We start from the raw sequence: 18524 nt of genomic DNA, 5'->3' as shown, positions 1-18524 counted from the left end.
TGTGTGTGGTGTGTGTGTGTGTGTGTGTGTGTGTGTGTGTGTGTGTGTTTGTATTTGTCCCACTTCCATAACTTGACAACCGATGTTGGTATGTTTGCGTATCCGTAACTTAGCGGTTCGACAAAAGAGACCGATAGAATAAGTACTAGGCTTACAAAGAATAAGACCAGGAGTCGATTTCTTCGACTAAAGGCGGTGCTCCAGCATGGCCGCAGTCAAATGACTGAAACAAAAAAATTCTCCGCTTCCACCATGGCTTCATCTAGCTGTTTGCTTTCCTCTCTTTCTTTCCAACCAGTTCACCAACTAAAATAATAATAGTAATAATAATAATAATAATAATTATTATTATTATTATTATTATTATTATTATTATTATTATTATTATTATTATCATTGAGTGAGCGAGCAGAGCATGCCATTAAAGTGACACTAGGGTAAAATATACGAAGCCCAGTATACCCATCATGACTACCCGTCTGATAAGGGTACACCAGGCACATACATCACAAACATATGTGCGCGACATGGTGATCTCATATCAAGATAAACAGCACGTGACCTTGCAGGTGGAGCCCAGTTAGAATTTTCTTCAAGTTGAGTAGCCCATCCCGCTCAAAAGGTCCCTGAATAAGGGTTGTTTAAGGACGTTGAACGAAACACCCATGTTTCCAGAGGTGAATTATTCAAACCCCAAAGAATCCTTCTCAACACATGGCTATGATGCTCCCCCACTACTTCTGCTCGTTATCAGAGATGCACATATCGTCAGCCACTAAGGGACATGGTCAACTGGTTAAGGTCAAACAACTGACAAGCAAATCTGTGGTATTGAGCAGAATATTTGCTGTAGCCCATCTTTTATACCAAGACAAAACAATGTACATGATAACACTTCCAATCAGTTAAGATCAGAAGCCATGAGAGCCACTGCCTGGTACTGCATCAGGGTATTTATTATTATTATTATTATTATTATTATTATTATTATTATTATTATTATTATTATTATTATTATTAAGACGGCGAGCTGGCAGAGACGTTAGCACTCCGGGCGAAATGCGTAGCCGTATTTCGCCCGTCGCTACGTTCTGAGGTCGACTTTGCCTTTCATCCTTTCGGGGTCAATAAATTAAGTACCAGTCAAGTACTGGGTCGATGTGATCGACTTTCCCCATACCCTAAAACTTTCGGGTCTTGTGCCAATAGTAGAAAGGATTATTATTATTATTATTAGAATATTCATCATTAAGGCAGCGAACTGGCAGAATGGTTAGCTCGCTGGGCAAAATGCCAAGAGACATTTTGTCCGTCTTTACGTTCTGAGTTCCAATTCTGCCGATGACGACTTTGTCTTTAATCTTTTCAGGGTCGATAAATTAAGGACCGGTAAAACACTGGGGTCGATATAATCGACTAGTCTCCTCCCCCAAAATGTCAGGCCTTGTGCCTTTAGTAGGAAGGATTATTATTAGAATATTCATTATTAAGGCGGCAAGTTGGCATAATAGATAGCAAGCCGGGCATTTCGCGTCTTGAAATCAAATTCAGCGGAGCTCGACTTTGCCTTTCAACTTTTCGGGGTTGATAAAATTGGAGGAAGCACTCCGTCGGTTACGACGACGAGGGTTCCGGTTGATCCGAATCAACGGAACAGCCTGCTCGTGAAATTAACGTGTAAGTGGCTGAGCACTCCACAGGCACGTGCACCCTTAACGTAGTTCTCGGGGATATTCTGCGTGACACAGAGGGTGACAAGGCCGGCCCTTTGAAATACAGGTACAACAGAAACAGGAAGTAAGAGAAAGTTGTGGTGAAAGAGTACAGCAGGGATCACAACCATCCCTGCCGGAGCCTCGTGGAGCTTTAGGTGTTTTCGCCCAATAAACACTCACTACGCCCGGTCTGGGAATCGAAACCGCGATCCTATGACCGCGAGTCCGCTGCCCTAACCACTGGGCCATTGCGCCTCCGGTTGATAAAATAAGTAGCAGTTGGACACTAGAGTCGATGTTATCGACTTACCACTCCCCCGAAATTGGCAGCCTTGTTATAAAATTTAAAGCAATTCCTATTATTATGGTCGGCTTGAAGGAGCATGTTTCGTCTCATTTGTATTCTTTATATTCGGAGTGTTTCCAAGACTTGTTTTGTTACACAAATTTTCGAGTATTGCTTTGTCATATAGAAATTCTTTACAAAGCAGGTATTTCTTTTTCTTTCATTATATTTATCCTTTTTTTGATATTTTTCCCACTTTGTTCCCAATAGCGTCAAACAACAGAAGCAATGCCTCCCCAGGAAAGAACGAAATGGCATTCCTGCCATTGCCAGGCAAAATAATGATTTCAAATTTTGTCACAAGACCAGCAATTTAGGGGGAAGAGGTAGTTCAGTTACACCAACCCCAGTGCTCAAGTGGTACCAATATTATGGACCTCGAAACGATAAAAGACAAAGTAAACCTCGGCAGAGGTTGAACCCAGAACGTAGAGACCGACGAAATGATGCTAAGCATTTTACCTGGCGTGCTAACGATTCTGCCGGCACATACATACAAACATACATACACACATACATACACACATGCACGTACATACATACATACAAACACATACACACGTACATACACACATGCACGTACATACATACATAAATACATACATACATACATGCATACATACATACATACATACATGCATACATACATGCATGCATGCATGCATGCATACATACATACATTCATACATACATACATGCATGCATGCATACATACATACATACATACATACATACATACATACATACATGCATACATACATACATACATACATACATACATACATACATACATACATACATGCATGCATACATACATACATACATACATACATACATACATGCATACATACATACATACATTCATACATACATACATACATACATGCATACATACATACATACATACATACATACATGCATGCATGCATGCATGCATGCATGCATGCATGCATACATTCATACATTCATACATACATACATACATACATACACACACACACATACACACATGCACGTACATACATATATAAATACATGCATGCATACATACATACATGCATACATACATACATACATACATACATACATACATACATACATGCATACATACATACATACATACATGCATACATACATACATACATACATACATACATACATGCATACATACATCATACATACATGCATACATACATACATACATGCATACATACATACATGCATGCATGCATGCATACATGCATGCATACATGCATACATGCATACATACACACGCCACCCTTCCACCATCACCAGACGACGCATGCTCATAACATGTGATTCATCTGTGTACGGGGATCGTGAAATACTGCGCTGCTTCGACTTTTTGTGTTCTTACCCAGTTAAAACCACTTCCGATAAATCTGACAAGAGGACGCGATCTCACCTACGGAAATCAGCAAATTACTTACTAAAGCATGCTGGAGAATCCATACTAAAAACGTATCTATTTATTCTAAACTCGCTCTGGTAGATTCGAATGTGAATATCCAATCGCTGTTGCTGCTTTTCTCCGTTGATTCCCACTTCACCATGAGTTGCTCTTTCTAAAATTATTTTTATTTTGTAAATTTGCTCTTAAAAAAATAAATGTGCAGAAATTCTCGTTCACTTTCAGCCGCGTTATTTAGAGTAGCCTCCCTTGATCACTGCTGTTCCTTTCGAAATTACATTTCTTAATCCTTTATCTTTTACACACGGTACACGCATGGCTCAGTGGTTAGAGCGTCGAGCTTACGATCGTGAGGTTGTGAGCTCGAATCCCGGACCGGGCTGCGTGTTGTGTTCTTGAGCAAGGCACTTTATTTCACGTTGCTCCAGTTCACTCAGCTGTAGAAATGAGTTGCGACGTCACAGGTGCCAAGCTGTATCTACCTTTGTGTTTCCCTTGGATAACACGAGTGGCGTGGAGAGGGGAGGCTGGTATGCATGGGCGACTGCTGGCCTTCCATAAACAACCTTGCCCGAACTTGTGTCTAGGAGGGTAACTTTCTAGGTGCAATCCCATGGTCATTCATGACCGAAGGGGGTCTTTACCCCTTATCTCTTACTTGAGGAATTTCAGTCGAATAAATCCACCCCAGTACTGTTATTGTTGTGGAGCCTGAGACTTATTCTATTCACCCCTTTTGCTAAGTTACTGTCACGTACAAAATAAAGAGTTATACCAATTCCATCTTCTGTTTACTTAGTCGGTTAGTATCTCAACTAATACTGCGGAATTCCTGAAGAAGATCCAACGAAAATATACCCCCAACTGCAGATGACACCTGGAAGTCCAAACTGCTGAACCAGTTTCGATCGCAGGGTGGGTCGAAAAGATGGTCGTGTAAAATATACCAATTTCCTCTTCTGTTTTATTTAATCGATTATATATATATATATATATATATATATATATATATATCTTATTATAAAAGGCAGATTTTATCTGCCTCCCTTTGGGAGTTATACAAATCTACAATATAGGATTTCTTCAATTACAATTTACCTAGAATTTTTAAGAGTACAATGCATCGCGTCATGCCAGGTCCAGTTTTTAAAATTTAAACTCCAATTAAGCAAAATTTACAGAAAACTCACATTCTGGTGTGTGTGTCAAATGCTTTTCTTAGTCTGGTTTACACCACACGCAAACGCACACATACAGTGGGCAACGAATAAAATGAAAGTAAATAGCGACAGAGTGATTTGAGGAAGACTAAAGTGAAAGTATTTAAACCACTACTCAAAAAATAAAAAAAACACAGCAAACAGAAACAAATAAATACATAACCATTTACTCCTCACACAATTTCTTCAATTAGAGTTTACCTAAGATTTTTCAGAGTACTTCAGTGGGTGATGCCATAAAAAATTTCTTTCAATTTTACCACCAATTAAGACAAAATTCGAGAAAACTCAATATTTTAACATATCACTCCGAAAGCATTGATGTACATGTGTGCGTGCGTGAGTGTGTGTGTGTCATTCCTCACACACACGCATACACATACATATACAACTACATACAACTACATACACATACAACTACATACAAACACGTGTGTGTTTGTTATTAGTAAAAAAGGCGCCAAATCACAACTCACTTATCATTCCAACACATTTGCAAAGACAAACGGACGGACAGAAAAGGTAAATTGGTTTTTATTTTACTCATTTCCTATTGTGTTTTCAAAATTTGTAATTCTGACAAAAAATGGATACGAATTTCATTATATCAAGCAGCGAGTCAGAATTCGAAGGATTTTCTACTGAAGACCTTCATAAATCTAACTCTATGACTGAAAAAAAAAGCATCTTTATATAAGAGTGAAGTTGTGTGTCTGTCTCCTACGATTTAGATTCCTAACTACTCCCACATTTTGCGGTGCAGTTTAACCAAAAGCGGGTATCTTATAGTCGTGATTCATATCGAGCCCTTCTGGGTATTAGCATGCGTCTACGATGAGTCTACGATTTAAAAAAAATTTACCATCATATTTTTCCATTTTAATGCATTTTTTCGCTTTTATATAAGGGAAGTAACTCTCTAAAAATATCTACGATGTGTCAACGATTTAAAAAAAATTTACCTTAATTTTTTTTCAATTTTTAATGCATTTTTTTGCTATTTTTTGGCTATAACTCTCTAAAAATGCTTATATAGTTATTTCCCTTACAACCCGAGCAACGCCGGGCGATAATGCTAGTATACATATATATATATGTAGTGAATCTTGCAAGCATGAAGTGGATTCGATCCACCATAGCCAAATTTAAATTAACAGTTCAACAGAACTTTTTTCACAGTAAAGCAATAGTTTTTCTGTGACAGCAGTTTTACATTTGCCAGATTGCCTTAGCTTGACCGAAATAAGGTCTTCACCACTTGACCCTTATAACCTCTTCTACTTTACCAAAAGCTAGAATAGAGATATCACAGTACCACCAACGAAGCCCATTGTTCTCAGCGATATGTCTATCCTTCTGGATAGTTATAAAAACCAGAACCCGCAAGCAAAAGACAATTCAGTCACTTGGGTGATGACTCAACCAGTTAGTCACCTCGGTGACAACTCATTGAGAATGAAGTCTGACTGGCCAGCTATATATGTGTGGTGTGTGTGTGTGTGTGTGTGTGTGTGTGTGTGTAAATGTAAAAAAATTACAAACTGGGACAAGAACGTAAAACATTTAGAAGACGATACAAAAAACACGGACGGGACATTCGAAGCCTTCAATCTTCAGTCAAGAACCGGATCATCCTCGCAATTTCGGCTGATTAATCTTGAGATTGCTCCGATCTGGCCAGCCCCAAAGGAAAATCTAAACCAAGCGCATTAGATTCCTTGGAAGAAAGCCTCGAATGCATACAAAACAAGGACGGAAAACCGGACGGTGTTACACGAATAAGAATACAAAAATACGTAAAAACAATAATGATAATAATAATAACAAGAACAGGACGTCACAGACAGGCGTCTTTTCGACAGGACGAGTAAACTTTGAGCTGGCGTTAGAAAAATGCCTTAGAGAAAAAAATGTGTCTTGCCGCGACGGCTGCTGACCACGAAAAGGCTAGCAATCGGTCGGCTAGTCATGTGTGGGGAGAAGAGAGAGGAAAAGAGGGACAGATGAAGTGAGAAAGAAGGGGAACAAGGAACAAAGGAGGAGGAGAAGAGAGAGAGAGAGAGAGAGAAAAAGAGACAGATCAAAGTGGAGTGCAAAGTGTGAAAGGCAGAGAAATGTAGGAGAGGGGGGAGAGAGACAGTGTTTTAAAGAAATATGTACTTACATATATATACATATATATATATATATATATATATATATATATATATATATATATTATATATATATATATATATTTCTGTCCGGAATCAGATCGCCATGTTGAATCGCTAGCTTCTGCACGCATTTTTTTCTCTCCTTGTTTCTCTCCGTGTTTCTTTTCTGTGTATCTTTCTGTTGAAGAGCGTAGGCTCGAAACGTAAAAGACTTGTTTTATTTATATTCCCGAGCGCCATACTAATACAATTGTTTGTTTGTACTCCACCTGCCTTCGTCTTTTGTTTATTTTCATAAAGCTTCCCGTTATGTATATATATATATATATATATATATATATATATATACATATATATATATATATATATATATATATATATATTATATATATATATATATATAATATATATATATATATATGTATATATATATATATATCAGGCGCAAATATAGTATTCGGTCTACCACGGTGTCAAACAGTATAGCCAGGGTTATCCACCTTAAAAACGACTCGTTGTCACCTCTCCTTTCCACTTGCGGTTTACCTTACATTGAAATATTGCAGAAAAATTTTTATATACGTGTCATCTTGACAGAGGAAACAGCAGTCACATTTTTACAAGATTACAATCTGCTGGATACACAACAAGAAGCAGACCCTTGCCATCGATACGGTACTGTTATGCAAGAAAAACGAAAGCACGGCAGAGGTGGACAGTTCAGGCCTGTACTTTGTTGTCCTCGAAAGAAGTGTCAAACTTCACGTTCAGTTCGTGAAGGAAACCAATTTTCCATTATACGGACATTAACAACAAACTAAACTGCAAGCTGAGCCTGAGTGAGGTTTTAGAACTAATATTTTTCTTTGTCATGGACAGACCCATGACCACAGCAGTGACTCTGACAGGAAAATCTAAAAATGCAATGACTGACTGGTACAATATGTGCCGCGAGGTGTGTGGAGCCATGGTTCATCATGAACGATGAGGGAAGATGGTTGTAACAAACGATAACCCCATTCAGACGAAGCAAGATTTACTAGTCAACAAAACTACAATTGAGGGAAAATGCTGAACGGCGACAACGCTCCTCTCTTTGAAGACAGTGATTCAGAACACCGAAACAGCAGAAACCACGGGCCGTGGGGTTTTGGGTCTCAAGCAAGGCTCAGACTGTCGATAGTTTTGTGGAACGGTGTAACGAGAACAGTCTGATCCCAATTATTGGGAGAGAATGTGAAAAAGGTTCAGTAATTCATTCAGATGAGTTATCCGCTTATAATAATTCCAATGCCTTAGGTTATCGCCATCTGACGACAGTGAACCATCAACGACATTATGTGGATCCAATGACTGGAACACACACTCAGGCCATTGGTTAGATGCTAAAACTATGATTCTGAAAAAAATGAGTAGCGTTGGTACTGAGCTTTTCCAGTCACATCTTAATCATTTCTACTGGAAGATGATGAGGAAAGACTCAGATGAGTATAAAGTAATTCCTTTATAATTACATCGACCCCAGTGTGTAACTGGTACTTAATTTATCGACCCCAAAAGGAAGAAAGGCAAAGTCGGCCCCGGCGACATTTGAACTCAGAACATGAAGACAGAAGGAATATCACTAAGCATTTCACCCGGCGTGATAACGACTCTGCCAGCGCGCCGCCTTTGCATATTCATTAAATAATATTTATCTCTCGCTGGATGGAATACTTTTTTATTGATCCTACCAATAACGGAACAGTATATTATATTATATTATATTATATTATATTATATTACTAGCAGAGATACCCGGCGTTGCCCGTGTTACATACAATTGAAGAATTAGACTTTTCTGTTATATATTTTCTGTAATGAACTGGAATATCTATGTTCCGAATTTCATCAAAATTGCAGATGAGGGTTATTTCCCTCTTTACACACCCCCAAAAAAATTGTAATCGTGCCACATGTATCCCAAACTACTGATTTTTATGCGCATATTCCAAAATACCAGTCTTATAGAACCTGTTAAAAAGGGATTTTGCTCCGGAAAAATGGAGGTCATGGAGCTCTAAAATGTGAGAGTTAACGCCCCTATTGGGGGTGGGTATCTTAATGTCAACCAGAGAAGTTGAATTGTTGAGAATCTTTTTAACTTGGGTCTTATATCTATTGTTTGAATTTCTTTGAAATAGGAAATATATGTTCACTGGGTTTGTAAAAGAGAGCAAAGCTACAGGAAACCAAAAGACGAATGATCACAATAAGCAGTCAGCTACAGTACCCCAGTCGTTACCACTCCCAATGTAGGATTCCTCACCATCCAGGTGACAGGCACAGCCGTAAGATGCATTACGAATCTACAGCAATCGGAAGAGCGTGACCCAACTGAAATAAACATTAACAACTGTGTGACGTGAGGGCTAAGGAGAAATGAAAGTTGGAGTTTGCAAATGACCACTATACTGATACGTAACTGGACAGAATAAATATACAATCTATAAATGTCTTTGAATAACCAGTCACTCATCTGGGAAGGCCTTAAAATCAATGTTACCATGTGTGACCGAGTGATAATAAAAAGACTGAAAGGAGGTCTGCAATCAAATAACTTTACTCAACACTTTGCAACTGAATCAGTGGAGGCAAAGATGCCTCTCATTTACTTGACAATTTATGCAGCACATTGCAGAAATAACAATGTAAGTGTATGTCAAAGCAAACTCTTACACTGTTGTACCATTGAATTAGAAATAACTTTTTCCTCCAATCTTTTTTTTCTCCACAACATCATATCAGCAATGAGACTGGAAATTTTTTTTTTCTTTTTTTTACGTTTCAGCTAAGAGCTGTGGCCATGCTGATGCACCGCCGTTTTGCGCAACACTGTTATTATTTGGAGCCTCCTCTAATATGTGGCACTTGGTGAAGAATGGAGTTTGATATAGCTACCCTCATTTGCACCTCTTGCCGTGAGGTAGGCTCATCTGGGACTCTCGACAGGAAGAGGTCCAGCTTTGATTTAAAAACCCCTACATCTACTTTGTGCAAGTTCCTCAGACTCTTTGGGAGAATATTAAAAAGCTGTGAGCCCTTGAAACCCAGGCTGTTGCAGTAACTGGTCCTGAAGCGATTCAGGACCAGTTTATAGCCGATTTTCAGAATTTTTTACTGTCTTTTATAAAATGTATATTTTGCGAATGAAAAAAAACTAGGTCCCAGCTTTGTCAGGCAGCAAATCAACAAATACGCTGGCAGACAGGAACCACTCCTTGCACAGGTAAAAAGATAGAGGTCTGTTTGGTACGGTCATGTGCCGTGCCACAACTTCCTACCCAAAACCATTCTTCAGGGCATAGTTGAAGAAGGGCGAAAGAAAGGCAGACATAGGAAATCCTGGTCTGACAACATCGAGGGCTGGACAGATCACAACACAGGGAACCTGTTAGGCATGACAGGGAACAGAGACAAGTGGTGATGACTGACTGTGTAAATGTCTTAAGTGCCCCCCACCAATGACTGGCTGCAGTAGTTAAGGGATTTTGATGATGATAAACATGAGCCACAATTCTCGTTTAGTTTCATTGATCCTAAGCTGGCTTTGGCTGAAGATACAATCAAGTTGGAACTTATGTCAAAGAATTATACAATGAGATGTTTTCTGTAGACAAAATACAAGAATATTCATATTCGAATCTGCCGTTTGAGGAAGAATACGTCCGTCTTTGTGGTGAGTTTCACTATTTTCGGTGCACACACTCTTTTACTTGTTTCAGTCATTTGACTGTGGCCATGCTGGAGCGCCGCCTTTAGTCAAGCAAATCGACCCCAGGACTTATTCTTTGTAAGCCTAGTACTTATTCTATCGGTCACTTTTGCCGAACCACTAAGCTACGGGGACGTAAACACACCAGCATCAGTTGTCAAGCGAAGTTGGGGGGGGGGACCAACACAGACACACAAACATATACACACATATATATATATATATATATATATATATATATACGACGGGATTCTTCCAATTTCCGTCTACCAAATCCATCCACAAGGCTTTGGTCGGCCCGAGGCTATAGTAGAAGACACTCGCCCAAGGTGCCACGCAGTGGAACTGAACCCGGAACCATGTGGTTCGTAAGTAAGCTACTTACCACACAGCCACTCCTACACCTAACGAATTATCTATTATCTTTTACTTATTTCAGTCATCAGGCTGCGGCCATCCTGGGGCACCGTCTTGAAAGATCATTTTTAGTCGGATGTATTAACCCCGGTACCTTTTTTATAAGCCCGGTGCTTATTTTATCCGTCTCTTTTACCGAACCATTAACTAGGCCGTAAACACACAAACACAGGTTGTCAAACGACGGTGAGGACAAGTACAGATGCGGACACACACACACACACACACACACACATACACACACACATAGTGAAGGCTCAGTGATTAGATCGTCGGGCTCACAGTCATGAGGTAACGGGTTCGATTCCCAGACCGAGCTATGTGTTGTGTTCACTCAGCTGTAGAAATGAGTTGCGGCGTCACAGGTGCCAAGCTGTATCGACCTTTGTCTTTCCCTTGGATAACATCAGTGGTGTGGAAAGGAGGGTGGGGCTGGTGTACACGAGCGACTGCTGGTCTTCCGTAAACAACCTTGGCCTGGCTTGTGCCTCAGAGGGGAACTTTTATGTGTGTGTGTGTGTGTGTGTAGGTGTAGGTGTGTGTGTGTGTGTAGGTGTATGTGTATGTGTGTGTGTGTGTGTGTGTGTGTGTGTGTGTGTGTCCCACCACTGCTTGATAACTGCTGTTGGTGTGTTTACGTCTCCACAACTTCGTTATGGGGAAACAAAGTCGGAGTGGAGGGCACACAACACGTGTAATGTCGAAAAGTGTAGAGAAGCGTGGCTTAGTGTTAGGGTATTTGACTCACGATCGAAAGTTCGTTAGTTCGTTTCCTGGCAGCGCGCTGAGTCCTTGAACAAGACACTTTATAGCAAGTTACTGCACTCCACTCAGCTGGCAAAAAAAGGAACTGTAGCTAAATTCACAAGGCCAGCCTTGCCACATGTTGTATCTTCCTGAAACACTACGTAAATGGTATGCGTGTCAGTGGTACGCATTGTTAAATGGTATGCGTGTCAGTGGTACGCTCAGCGACTGGCATTAATTTCTCGAGCAGGGCTGCTCCGTTGATCGGATTCACTGGAACACTCGTCGTCGCAACCGACGGAGAATCGTTTTCCTTCCTCTTTTTCTTTTCAGTCGAAAAATAATGTATCATTCTCTGGATTCAATATAGAGAATCACAACTCAATGGGTGCTATTGATACATATATAATAGTAATTTATTTGCATATTTAATAGCAATTTATTTGCATATATAATAGTAATTTATTTGCATATTTAATAGTAATTTATTTGCATATATAATTAGCGTTAAAACGTTAATTATAAATATTTACTCAGTGAAAGAGAAAAGACGTAATTTTGAGTTTTTCAAACTAGGGGAGACAACTCTTGCTATGTTCCGGAATGGGTTCTTTATATTCACTGTCCTGCATTTATAGCATAATCTTATGAGTGTCATTAGAAAATAATTGCTTGAATAAGACTCTTATACGAAATCTTCATATAATAAAGACATAAATAAATAAATAAAAAAACTTTAAAAAAAAAAGTTCTCCGCCCGCAGAGGGACTCGAACCCGCGACCCTCAGATGTCATGAGAGGACTTAAAAGTCTGATGCTCTACCGACTGAGCTATGCGGGCGAACTGAAAAATTTTGTCAATTTTGTGTTTTTCAATATTATTACTTCTGCTGTAATTGTATCAATGGAGGGTAATGTGTGGTTTCGGTTTTTCATATTCTGAACGCGAATCCCTAGAAATTATATTGTTATATTTATGTAAATGTTTTCCTAAAGTCGATAAAATGATCTGCAAACTTTTGGGTTATGTACCAACGTAAGAAAGTATTATTACTGACAAGAATGAAATGCCGCAACAGAATCGGTAGAGCGATTATTAAATACTTTGCGGAGTTTATACTCTTAACTTTAATCTCACCGCAGTTCACTTTGCTTTTCATTCTTCAGGAGTCACTAAAATAAAATAGAGGTCAAGAACTAGAGACGATTTAATCAGTTGATTCTCTCTCTGTGGTCTTTTCCTGGCCTTTTGCCTGTACTGATGAGTAAACTGAACTAGTAGAATGGTTAAAATGCAAAACGGAATTTTAGGTCCGAGCGATCTTTGCGTTTCGCCATCCAACTACTTTCATTATGTTTGTCGAGCAGCGAAGTTATGTTTTTTTAATACGAAGAGTTTTTTTTTTCCCCTTTTTATATTTTGATTTACATTTAAAATGTGTTGCTAATACAAAGGACAAAGTACTTAGCGGCCTTTCTTCCGGTTTTACGTCCTCTACTCAAATAACACCGAACTTAGCTTTGCTTTTCATCCTTTCAGACTCAATAAGGTACCAGTCTAGTACGAGGATCGAAGAAGGTTTCAGCCAATTCCTCCCCCAACAAATTGCTGGCCTTATACCAAAATCAGGAACCTAATGGGGCGTGCAGGCAGAATCGTTAGAGCAGAGGTGGGTAGGCTTTTTAGTGCGGTGGGCAAAAATTTACAAAGGAAATGGTCCGCGGGTGGTTCACAAGTTCTAACTCTTATATCTGTGTAGATATTGTATATATCTATGTACAATTCGTTTTTGGATTAATAAAGATAAGGGTACTATTCAAGAAGAGTGGTCCCAGTGCGCGCGCTCGCATAGTCGCGCATCCGCACTAGTTAGTCGTGACTAGTCGATCCAACAATGACTACCTAGCAAAGTAAATAAAACACAAAATAAATAATTTTTTTACACAAAGTAAATATTTTTTTGAAAACAAAGTAATTATATACACAAAAACACAAAGTAAATAATGTTTTTAAACAAAATAAAACACAAAACACAAAGGATCGACAAGTCACGACTAGCTAGCGCGAGTACGCGAGTGCGCGCACCGGGACCACTCTTCTTAAGTAGTACCAAAGATAAGTTTAAGACATTAAATTAACGCGTAACATCTTCATTAACGCTGCCACTGAATTTAGAACATGAGGTTTCTTTATTTTTCAGCTAGAGTGTCTCTGGGTCTCAAGGGGGTGGTACAAACCTAGCAATACTCTTACTCTTTTATTCTTTTACTTGTTTCAGTTATTTGACTGCGGCTATGCTGGAGCACCGCCTTTAGTCGACCAAATCGACCCCAGAACTTATTCTTTGTAAGCCCAGTACTTATTCTATCGGTTTCTTGTGCCGAACCGCTAAGTGACAGGGACGTAAACACACCAGCATCGGTTGTCAGGCAATGTTAGGGGGACAAACACAGACACACAAACATATATATATACATATATACGACAGGCTTCTTTCAGTTTCCGTCTACCAAATCCATTCACAAGGCATTGGTCAGCCCGGGGCTATAGCAGAAGACACTTGCCCAAGATGCCACGCAGTGGGACTGAACCCGGAACCATGTGGTTGGTTAGCAAGCTACTTACCACACAGCCACTCCTGCGCCTGTGTTTTTTAGTGAAAATAAAATTTCCATTCAAATGCCAGTTACCGGACGAGTTTCTGTTCGAGTCTAAGTCGTAGCGGAAACGCGACCTTTGTCGCAAACAGGCATACGGACATTGTTGCATAAATTTTATAATTGAAAAATTTACTATATTTTGTACATACGAGTCTATCAGCCTGTGGGCGAAATAAAATGGGCTTGTGGCCGGGGGTTTCCCCACCCCTACGTTAGACCATCAAACAAAATGCTTAAATGTTTTTTTTCTTTTGACTCATTACCTTATGAATTCAAATTCTGCTGGAGTCAACTTTGCCCCTGATCCCAGAATCAATAAAAGAAAGTAGCAGTCAAGTACCGGACTCAATATAATCGACTTAGCCCCTCCTCTCAAATCCTTGGTCTTGTGCCAAAACTGGAAAGAATTATAATTATTATGGAAAACGTCATTGTCAGAATTGTTTGAGCATCAGAACAAATGCCTTGCATTCTGAGTTCAAATCCCAGTCAGGACAACTTTGCATTTCCTCCCTACATCCATAAATTAAAGTACCAGTCAAGTACTGAGATCAATGGTATTGACTAACCCAACCTTTTTCTTCTTGTTGAACTGAGTTCAAATCATGTTGAGGTCGACATTGCCTTTCATTTGTTTTTGGCACTTAAAAAGCACCATCCGAACGTGGCCGATGCCAGCACCGCCTCGACTGGCTTCTGTGCTAGTGGCACATAAAAAGCACCATCCGAATGTGGCCGATGCCAGTGCCGCCTTGGCTGGCTTCCGTGCCGGTGGCACATAAAAAGCACCAACCGATCGTGGCCGATGCCAGACCCCCCTGGCACCTGTGCCGGTGGCACGTAAAAAGCACCCGCTACACTCATGGAGTGGTTGGCGTTAGGAAGGGCATCCAGCTGTAGAAACACTGCCAGATCAGACTGGAGCCTGGTGCAGCCCCTGGCTTCCCAGACTCCAGTCGAACCGTCCAACCCGTGCTAGCGCGGAAAACGGACGTTAAACGATGATGATGATGATGATGATGATGATGAAGCATTAAAAATGAAGAGCCAGTCACCAACTGAAGCTGATGGTGTCAGTTACATCCCTCTACTCAAAATTGCTGGCCTTGATTCGGAACGCATTGTTCATTTTGTGTGGTTGAATTACAATCAGTTCTCTGTTTAGTCTCTAAGGAGGGTATCAGCATCATCATCATCATCATCACCTTCTTCCACTTCTACTTCCTTTTCTACCTCTTTTTCTTCTCACTTCTCTTCTCCTTCTCCTCTACTTCCTCTTCTTCCACTTCTAACTCCTCCTCCCCTCTTCCTCTCCTCCCCTTTCTCCTCTTCCTCTTTTTTTATCATCATTATCATTTTAACATTCACTTTTCCACGCTTGTATAGTTCAAATGAAATTTTGTTGAGGTAAGTTTTCTATGACCAGGTGCCCTTCCTGTTGCCAACCTTCACCTGCTTCCAAGTAAGGTAATATTTTTCCACGACTGAAAACAAACAACATCGCTTGTATGACAGTGATGTTCATTGATAACCCTCATGTAGTGTCAGGGATACACACACACACACACACAAACACACATATATACAGATATTGTGGCTGTGTGGTAAGAAGCTAGCTTGCCAGCCACATGGTTCTGAGTTCAGTTCCATTACATGGCACCTTAGGCAAGGGTCTTCTACTATAGTCTGAGGTCAGTGAAAGCTTTATGAGTAGATTTGGTAGAACCACTCACAAGGACAAGGCTTTGGTCAGCCCAAGACTATTGTCCAAAGTGCCACACAATGGGACTGAACCCAGAACCATATGGTTGAGAAGCAAGCTAATTATCACACAGCCATGGCTGCACCTGTACATATATATATATATAGTTGGAATTTACAAAAAAAACAAACAAAACAAACGATGAAGACAGGTGTGTAAACCACAAACAGATGTATTAGTTTAACGGTCGGGAAGTGAGAATATCTTTTACATTTCAAGCCTACATTCTTCAACACAAAGAAACGCAGAAATAAACAGAGACAAAAATAAAAAAGGTTTAGTGGCTAGCAATCAATAATAGAAAATATATATATATACAATTTAAAAATAGGATAAAATCTTCATAAGTAGTCAAGTAGTCAGCGTGAAAAACATTATAAGAGAAAAAATCCCCCAATTTTTTCACTTAAATATATTTATTTATATTATATAGAGGGCACTATTACACATAGATGCCACATGCTAGGAGGGACTCTTAAAGTCAAAACTACTAAAATAAATAAACATATCGTACTGAATTCGGTACGATATGTTTATTTATTTTAGTAGTTTTGACTTTAAGAGTCCCTCCTAGCATGTGGCATCTATGTGTAATAATGCCCTCTCTCTCTCTATTTATATATATATGTGTATATATATATATAAAGTGTAAATGAGTAACAAAGCAAAGAGGTTCAGGTGTCAATTCGTTATGTCCACTTCAAGGAACTCCTTTAATTGATTAAGGAAAACCTTGCATCATTGCAAAGAATCCGTTTTCATCAGATGACTGCTTGGACTTCAAACATAAAGGACAATTTGACTGATTTAACATAGTCACAACCCCACAGAGCCAAAATATTTACACTGATTCTGCTGCTATTCAGGTGGCTCAATGAATTTACCAAACAGTTTATATCATGTCAGAACAAACAGAATTTAGAGGATGGTAGAGGTTATAGAAGGGGGAAGGAATATTTGAAACCATTGACCCAGTTACCTATACTTCAAAACGATATATGGTATAATCTGTTGAGAACATAGTAGAGTACAATATAAAGTTCGTCCACCTTCAGATTTCACCCTGTGCTGTCCAGTAGTAGTATTAAACATACTTCCAGGCTTGTGTTTGGGCATCTGTCATGTATAAATAGATAATTGAAAAACTTTGGGATCAGCAAAAAGGAGTACAGTTGGACATTTATTTTTCAATCACTACAATTGTTTCTATGTAGCTCTCCAGGCATGCAGGTACTTTATTATGCAACTGTTTCCCTGCATTATGAGATCTTGTTGTATTTCCTCAGGTGATGTGTAAATATTGTCTCCGTAAGTTCAAATTCTCAGCTTCAAGAACATCTTAATTTGCTTCAACTTTATTTATTTTTTACATTAATCTTAATCTTATATTACAAATATTACAGGCACTTCCCCCCCCCCCACTAACTAAACATAGACACATATAGAGGTATACGCATGCACAAATGAAGACACATACAATAGGAATACAAAATACAAAATGGCTGACCGTTGGTAAGGAGAGACACACAAATAAGAAAGAAGAAAGCAAAGGACCACTGATGCGGTCACGTGAATGTGACGAAAGAACTCTGGCCGAAATAAGATTAAGATTAAGGTAAAAAATTAATAAAGCTGAAGCAAAGTAACACCAAATATATAGTGCGTGTGTTTTAATTGGCTAAACTGGCAAAATGACCATCCCTAAATACAACAATATCTGTTTCAACACACAATTTCACATAAAAAATCTTGCAAAACAAATATATATATATATATATATAGTACAAAGTAAGATAGGGGTTATGAAGGTAACCCACTATGGGATATCAGTTATCCAATATACTGCTGGTAAAGTACCCAAATACTAAATACATAAATGCTTATAATTGCAATGCAATTAATTCATTTATTGTATTGAATGGGTGAAAGTAAAAAATATTTTACCGTAAATTCATAATACAAATAAGAAAATGGAGGAACAGATTCATTTCGATCATATATATATATATATATATATATATATATACACACACACACATATATATTGCTTGGTGACACAACAATTATGATGATGGAATATGCAAATATATTTACTAATACACACATGGCATTCAACATATGTATATTATGAAATCCACATGTGTTAAATAATTTAATTGTTGAAACTGTACTGTTTGTTTCTGTAGAAAATTTAGTGACATTCATGTTTGTTTTATATTCTATTATTATGTACTCTTTTATTATTTAACAAGTCTCAGTTTGCATTGTGCATATTGTTGTGGTCTTGAGTTTTTCACTAATGTAAAGAACCATC

General features: G+C 38.9%; 1 non-coding gene across 1 annotated transcript; it reads right to left on the bottom strand.

Annotated features, from left to right (window-relative positions):
* Window positions 1-12541: 12541 nt before the first annotated feature.
* On the bottom strand, window positions 12542-12628 carry Trnak-uuu. The gene is given in 2 exon segments: window positions 12542-12577; window positions 12592-12628. It is a non-coding gene; the product is annotated as a tRNA-Lys (tRNA).
* Window positions 12629-18524: the final 5896 nt, after the last annotated feature.

This window comes from Octopus sinensis, linkage group LG10 (genome assembly GCF_006345805.1).
Source record: "Octopus sinensis linkage group LG10, ASM634580v1, whole genome shotgun sequence".
Classification (NCBI taxonomy): domain Eukaryota; kingdom Metazoa; phylum Mollusca; class Cephalopoda; order Octopoda; family Octopodidae; genus Octopus; species Octopus sinensis.
Note: the sequence above shows the minus strand (reverse complement) of the source record. Positions and strands in the feature narration are given on the sequence as shown.